Below are 7,159 nucleotides of genomic sequence, written 5' to 3' on the forward strand. Positions count from 1 at the left end.
CAAACTCTGAGCTCTTTGGATACCATAATCCTAGAGTTGGGGTGTAAGCCAAATATCGAAGAATTCGCTTCACAGCTAAGTGATACGATTCCTTTGGTGCTGCTTGGAATCGAGCACACATGCAAACACTAAGCATAATATCTGGCCTAGATGCACATAGATAAAGTAAAGAACCAATCATGGAGCAGTATACTTTTTGATCGAACTCTTTACCATTGTCGTCGGGACCCAGATGATGTTTGGCTGGCATTGGCGTCGGGAAGCCTTTGCAGTCTTGCATACCAAACTTCTTCAGGCAATCTTTGAGATACTTCTCTTGAGATATAAAGATGCCGTTGTGTTGCTTACGTACTTGAAGACCAAGGAAGAACTTCAGCTCACCCATCATGGACATCTGATATTGCTCTTGCATCATATATCCAAACTCTTCACTGTATTTCTGATTGGTGCAGCCGAAGACAATGTCATCCACATATATTTGGCACACAAACAGTTCACCATCATATGTCTTCATGAAGAGAGTGGGGTCGAGGGAACCAGATTTGAAGCCTTTGCTCTTCAGGAAGTCTTTGAGTGTGATATACCAAGCCCGAGGGGCTTGTTTGAGGCCATACAGTGCCTTCTTGAGCTTGTACACCATGTCGGGATGTTTTGGATCTTCAAAGCCAGGCGGTTGTGCAACATATACTTCTACTTCAATCTTGCCATTGAGAAAAGCGCTCTTCACATCCATTTGATATAGAAGTATGTTATGATGATTTGCATAGGCCAGCAGTATGTGTATGGCTTCAAGTCTGGCCACAGGAGCAAATGTTTCATCAAATTCAATCCCTTCAACTTGAGTGTATCCTTGAGCAACGAGACGAGCTTTGTTTCTGACAACTTGACCATGGTCATCTTGCTTGTTGCGATATATCCATTTGGTGCCTATTATATTGTGCTTCCGAGGATCAGGACGCTTAACCAGTTCCCATACATTATTCAGCTCAAACTGTTGAAGCTCTTCTTGCATAGCTTGAATCCATTCAGGTTCCATGAAGGCTTCTTCAACTTTCTTGGGTTCAGTTATTGAGACGAATGCGAAGTGCCCACAGAAATTTGCTAGCTGTGTTGCCCTTGAACGAGTGAGTGGACCTGGTGCATTGATGCTATTGATTATTCTCTCAATCTGCACTTCATTTGCAACACGAGGATGTACAGGACGAAGATTTTGCTCTTGCTGATCATTGTCATTGTTAGAGGGATTGTCTTCAGGCTGAGCATTATCTTCAGGTTGATCAGGTGCGGAGATGATAAGTTCCTCTTCAGGTTGAGCTTCAGAAGGTATGATTTCTCCAATTCCCATAAGTTTGATTGATTCACAAGATGGAACTTCATCTAGCACATTTGGCAGGTGCTCTCTTTGTGAGCCGTTAGTCTCATCGAACCGCACATCCACTGTTTCAACCACTTTATAATGAAAGAGATTGAAGACTCTGTAGGAGTGCGAATCCTTTCCATATCCAAGCATAAAATCCTCATGTGCTTTTGGTGCAAATTTTGAAGTGTGATGTGGATCCTTGATCCAGCACCTGGCGCCAAATACTCTGAAGTAACTGACATTTGGCTTCTTGCCAGTAAGGAGCTCATAGGATGTCTTGTTCAGAAGCTTGTGAAGATAAACACGGTTGATGATATGGCATGCAGTGTCAATGGCTTCAGGCCAGAATTTTCTTGGAGTCTTGTATTCATCAAGCATCGTCTGAGCCATCTCAATAAGTGTTCTATTCTTGTGTTCGACGACGCCATTATGTTGTGGCGTGTACGGAGCTGAGAATTTGTGTGTGATGCCCAAAGTATCAAGATATGTATCTAGGCCAGTGTTCTTGAATTCAGTGCCATTGTCACTTCTGATGTGCTTTATCTTGGCGCCATAGTTGTTCATTGCTCGATTGGCAAAGCGTCTGAAGACATCCTGCACTTTAGTCTTGTAAAGGATTATATGCACCCAAGTATATCTTGAATAATCATCAACAATGACAAAGCCATAGAGACAAGCAGTAGTAGTAAGAGTTGAGTAATGAGTGGGACCGAAAAGATCCATGTGTAGCAGTTCGAAGGGTTGAGTCGTTGTCATGATTGTCTTCGAGGGATGCTTGGCCCTCGTCATCTTTCCTGCTTCACAGGCACCGCATAAGTGATCCTTCTTGAACTTGACGCCCTCGATGCCTATGACATGCTTCTTCCTTGCAAGGGTGTGGAGGTTCCTCATGCCAGCATGCCCTAGCCTTCGATGCCAGAGCCAGCATTCAGAAGCTTTTGCTAGAAGACATACTACAAGTTGTGGTCCTGCTGAGAAATCTACCACGTACAAATCATCTTTCCGATACCCTTCAAACACTAGAGACTTGTCAGATTCCATTAGTACAAGGCAACAATATTTTCCAAACATCACAATCATGTTTAAATCACAAAGCATTGAGACAGACATTAAGTTGAAACCAAGGGATTCAACAAGCATGACTTAATCCATGTGTTGATCCTTTGAGATTGCAACTCTACCTAGACCCAATACCTTGCTTTTACCAGTGTCAGCAAATGTGATGTGACTTTTGTCTGATGGACGTAAAGTTGAGTCCATGAGAAGGCTTCGCTTGCCAGTCATGTGATTTGTACACCCACTATCAATAATCCATTCTGAAGCAGCTGGTGTCGTACCCTACAGTGCAGTTAGGGGGATAGGCTTCATGAAGAGAATTGTGAAGCAAAAACATTTGACGAACCAGTGGATTATTAAAGCTTAGATCGAGATTAGGACTAATAGGGCAAGTTGCAAGCGATTCAGGAACAAAGTACATAGTAAGACCATTTGGGCATTTGATCTTGCGCCCTACAAGATGTTTAAGGTCCCCAGCAATAGTGTCAGACGATTTTGGTTTTTGGCTGGAGACCTTTCCCTGCAAAAGAGAGTTAAGCTTTGTTAGCCACCCACATCTTCAGGGGTGGCTTCGAAGCAATAAGTCTAAGTGCAGCATCTGAGAACTTTGGCTTTGGAGCCCTAGCAAAAAGTCTTGCAGGTGGACAATAGTACTCATAAGAATAAGCAGAATAGTTCTTGGTCTTATGAACATGGCGGTTTGATGGAACACGCTCATATTCGTAGGCCTGAGTATGGCTTCCCTACAAAGCATTTGCGTTAGTGTGACTCAGGTGAGTCCCCTGTCTGTATGAAGCCTTTGGACCATATGAAGCCTGTGGTCTGGGGTTTGTCTTCTTCACTTGTGGGTGTCATGATGACATTCACAGGCGATTCTCCAAACACCTTTTCGGCACCCAGATCTTCTTCATAGGCGGTCCATTCCTGTAGTTAGTACCAATATACCTGGCAAACACTTCACCATTCTGATTCTTAAATAGTTTATAGTTTGCATCAAAGGATTCATCAATAACAATGGGGTTAGCATATGTGAAGCCAGATAGGGTGGATGGATCTGCTGAAGGTTCCTTTGCAGCAACCCATGTGGTTTTGGGGTACTGCTCAGGTTTCCAGTAAGAGCCATCAGCATTCATTTTCCTTTCGAACCCAATACCCTCTTTCCTAGGGTTTCGGTTCAGGATCTGCCTTTTGAGGACATCACATAGTGTCTGATGCCCTTTGAGACTTTTGTACATCCCTGTTTCAAGCAGTGTCTTCAACCTAGCATTATCATTAGCAATAGCAGTGGTATCCTCAACAGAGGGGTTAGTTACCACATCAACAATTGAAGATATTGCAATAGTAGCAGCAGTAGAACATTCAGCAATAGAAGTAGCGTTATCACGCTCAATGCATTTAAGACATGGTGGTTCGAATCCTTCCTGAGCTGAACTGATCTGTTCGGCGCGAAGTGACTCGTTTTCCTTTTGAAGATCTTCATGATCCGCTCTCAATTTCTGACGATCTTGCTTCCTTTGAAGATAATCATAGGAAAGCCTTTCATGAGTTGTTGAGAGCGTTTCATGACGACTTTCAAGTTCCTCATACTTAACGTGAAGATTTTTTATGTCTTCAATTAAGGACTGAGATCGAGTCATTTCAGCGTCTAATAGATCATCGCTTTTGTCTAACAGTTTTTGAATGTGTTCCATAGCTTTCTGTTGTTCAGTTGCAATTTTAGCAAGTGTTTTGTAGCTGGGTTTGGAACCACAATCAGAGTCATAGTCACTAGATGTTTGATAGTGAGTAGTGCGTGTGTTTACCTTGGCACCGCGTGCCATGAAGCAGTAGGAAGGAGCGGAGTAGTCCTTGTCATTTGCATCGGTGTCGGTGATGAAGTCATTGTCTTCAGTGTTGAAGATGGACTTGGCAACGTATGTTGTAGCCAGACTTGCAACGCCAGAATCAGACTCCTCCTCAGACTCCACCTCCGCCTCCTCAGAAGCGGACTCCTCCTCAGAGTCCATTTCCTTGCCAACAAACGCACGTGCCTTGCCAGATGAGCTCTTCTTGTGTGATGAAGACTTGGAGGAAGACTTGGAAGAAGATTTTGAGTATTTCTTCTTCTTCTTGTCGTCAGAGTCATACTCCTTGCTCTTCTTCTTCTTCTTGTTCTCATTGTCCCACTGTGGACACTCAGAGATGTAGTGGCCAGGTTTCTTGCACTTGTGACATGTTCTCTTCTTGTAGTCATTAGCAGAAGCTTCATCATTCCTTGAGCTTGATCGTGAAGACTTTCTGAGGCCTTTCTTCTTGGTGAATTTTTGTAACTTCTTCACAAGCATAGCAAGCTCCCTTCCAATGTCTTCAGGATCATTAGAACTGCTGTCAGATTCTTCTTCAGATGAGGAGACAGCCTTTGCCTTCAAGGCACGAGTTCGCTCATAGTTGGGACCGTAGATGTCTCTTTTCTCAGAAAGCTGAAACTCGTGTGTGTTGAGCCCCTCAAGTATGTCAGACGGATCGAGTGTCTTGAAATCAGGACGTTCTTGAATCATCAGGGCTAGGGTGTCAAACAAACTGTCAAGTGATCTCAGGAGTGTCTTGACGACTTCATGCTTGGTGATCTCAGTAGCGCCGAGGGCTTGAAGCTCATTTGTGATGTCAGTGAGTCGATCAAACGTGAGCTGGACATTCTCATTGTCATTTCTCTTGAAGCGGTTGAAGAGGTTGGGAAGGACACTGATTCTCTGATCTCTCTGGGTTGAGACGCCTTCATTGACCTTGGATAGCCAGTCCCAGACTAGCTTAGATGTTTCCAAAGCACTCACGCGGCCATACTGTCCTTTGGTCAGATGACCACATGAAAGTGCGTTATATCGACTAGAGGGGGGGTGAATAGGCGATTTTTATGAAAGTATTCAAAACGTGGACGTTATGAAGACAAACGATAGAAATAAACCTACTACCCTGCAGCGGAAGGTAGACTACACTAGGCAAGCCATAGTCAAGTACTCAATAGAATGAAATCGCAATGACTAATAGCAGCAATGTAGTAAGGATCGGGTAGGAAGATATTATGAAACCAAACAGAACACACAGTCACTTAGTGAAGATAAAAGATAGTTCAATCATACAATGACTTCACAGGGAGTAACAGTACGTAAAGAGAAGGGAAGGATGAAACCAGTGACTCATTGAAGACAATGATGTGTTGGACCAGTTCCAGTTGCTGTGACAACTGTACGTCTGGTTAGGGCGGCTAGGTATTTAAACCTGAGGACACACAGTCCCGGACACCCAGTCCTGAACACGCAGCTCAGGACACCCAGTCGTCACCGTATTCCCCTTGAGCTAAGGTCACACAGACCTCGCCCAATCACTCTGGTAAGTCTTCAAGGTAGACTCCCAAACCTTCACAGACTTCGTTCACCGGCAATCCACAATGTCTCTTGGATGCTCAGAACGCGACGCCTAACCGGCTGGAGGATTCACAGTCCTCAAGTGTAATAAGTCTTCAGATCACATAGACAAGAAGACTTAAGTGATGCCTAATTCTCTTTGGCTCTGGGTGGTTAGGGCTTTATCCTCGCAAGGAATTCACTCTCAAAGGCGTCGAGGTGGGTTGCTCTCAAACGACAAAAGCCGTATACTAACTCTGAGCAGCTAACCGTTTTTGGTTGTAGGGGGTGGGCTATTTATAGCCACTAGGCAACCCGACCTGATTTGTCCGAAATGACCCTTGGTCACTAAGGAACTGACACGTGTTCCAATGGTCAGATTTCAAACTCACACGACAACTTTACTTGGGCTACAAGCAAAGCTGACTTGTCCGACTCTGGAGAAGATTCGCTCTCATAGTCTTCACTCGAAGACATAGGTTTTGGTTAAGCATCACTTCAGTCATTCTGACTGGTTCTCTTGGACCCCACTTAAAAGTACGGTGGTTCCTATGACTCAACAAGGAAGAAGAAAAAGAACTTCGAAAGATCTAAGTCTTCGAGCTCCATAGGCTTCATGCGATGTCTTCTCTTGTCATAGTCTTTAATGTGAATATCTTCATATACCACCTTTGACATCAATGTCTTCATACATTTTTAGGGGTCATCTCTGGTAGGAAAACCGAATCAATGAGGGACTTCTACCTGTGTTATCCTGCAATTCTCACAAACACATTAGTCCCTCAACTAGGTTTGTCATCAATACTCCAAAACCAACTAGGGGTGGCACTAGATGCACTTACAATCTCCCCCTTTTTGGTGATTGATGACAAACTAGTTGAAGTTTTCAACGGGGAATATAATATGTGAAATTGTAAAGGATAAGGAATTGTCTTCATAAGTTGCAGGGGCTCCCCCTGAATATGTGCATATAAGTAGTTTGCTTTTGGAATGCAAATGCACATGGCAGGTTGTGCTTGTGGAGATCCTCTTCAACTTATGATGACAATCCACTATGCATGTGAAGGTATGTGAAGATAATGACATGCATAATGGAAAATGGACGTCTGCAAAATGATCTAAGTGCGGAATTTATCGTCGCACATGCGGAATTTATCATCGCATCACAAAATGGCAAATAGGTAGCAGACGACCATCGAGTTTAAGTGTTACAACTCAAAGAACCAAATGTATCAAAACGAGAGTTGTAAACACGAAGCAAAATATAAAGCACCCGCCCATATGGACCCGCTTGAAGACTATCAAACTCGTATGCTTTTCCCCCTTTTGTCAGTAAGGACCAAAAAGGTTCGAAGACATAGAG

Source organism: Triticum dicoccoides, chromosome 2A (assembly GCF_002162155.2).
Source record: "Triticum dicoccoides isolate Atlit2015 ecotype Zavitan chromosome 2A, WEW_v2.0, whole genome shotgun sequence".
Taxonomy (NCBI): Eukaryota; Viridiplantae; Streptophyta; class Magnoliopsida; order Poales; family Poaceae; genus Triticum; species Triticum dicoccoides.